The sequence below is a fragment of the Sinocyclocheilus grahami genome, unplaced genomic scaffold (genome assembly GCF_001515645.1).
Source record: "Sinocyclocheilus grahami isolate Dianchi unplaced genomic scaffold, SAMN03320097.WGS_v1.1 scaffold896.1, whole genome shotgun sequence".
Lineage (NCBI taxonomy): Eukaryota > Metazoa > Chordata > Actinopteri > Cypriniformes > Cyprinidae > Sinocyclocheilus > Sinocyclocheilus grahami.
Window position 1 is genome coordinate 80,553 of NW_015506075.1, and position 798 is coordinate 81,350.

General features: G+C 31.6%; 1 long non-coding RNA gene across 1 annotated transcript in view; it reads right to left on the bottom strand.

Moving 5' to 3' along the window:
* Nucleotides 1–6: 6 nt before the first annotated feature.
* LOC107563908 (uncharacterized) overlaps nt 7–798 on the bottom strand; it is a 1,953-nt gene continuing 1,161 nt past the window's right edge. Inside the window, exons 2-3 of the long non-coding RNA XR_001606157.1 lie at nt 484–549; nt 7–130 (exon numbers count right to left, since the gene is read on the bottom strand). This is a non-coding gene — a long non-coding RNA (uncharacterized lncRNA). The remainder of the gene's footprint in view (nt 131–483; nt 550–798) is intronic.

Sequence of the window (798 nt, forward strand, 5' to 3'; positions counted from 1 at the left end):
TTGGCTCTTCTCTTTTTTAAATCTTTCTGTTTGGTTTGAGAGCATCTCAAAGTTTTTTCTCCAGTTTTAACATTATTTTTCTCCTAAACTTCACTCAATTCTTCATTCTCATTGTTTTCTTCAATCAACTCTGAAATAAAAGTAAAACTGGTTGATTTTCAGTAACCCTGATGAACCCTGATGTAAAGTAGACCATTGCTGTAACACATTTTTGTTATTTTGATGCATTTTTAGAAGTTATATGTCCCTGAAACTCTATGAATGAGGTACATTGATATTCCAATTATTATTATTTTTTAAAACATTACAGGCACAAATCCCATGTTTCTACAGGGAGAACTATTAAATATGTTTGATCAACAACACAATTATCTAACAAGGTTATTGAAAAAAAAAGTACCCCATTCTAACAAATCTAAATCAGCTTGAAGCTTTATAACCTTCTGCATTATTAATGAAGCATGAAGAATAATAAACACCAACCTGTTTGCTCTTCGTTGCGTTTCATTCTGCAGGGTTTGTAGGAGGAGCTTCACCGAATATGAATTTCTGTGTGGAAGGACATTTGCAAAACAATAAAAAAAAAACAATTACTATTTTTTTTTTTTTTACTAATTTACACATCATGTATGTATTAGAAGCAGAAGAGACCAGCGCCTTACAAATACAAAGTGTTGTCTCCTTGTAAAGCTATTACTACATTAAAAGAAACCGTGTCAACACTAAGAGCAGCTCAATTTAAAATGCTCATTAAGTAACACTGCACTCACATTTGTGCTAATTCACACATTCTATGCA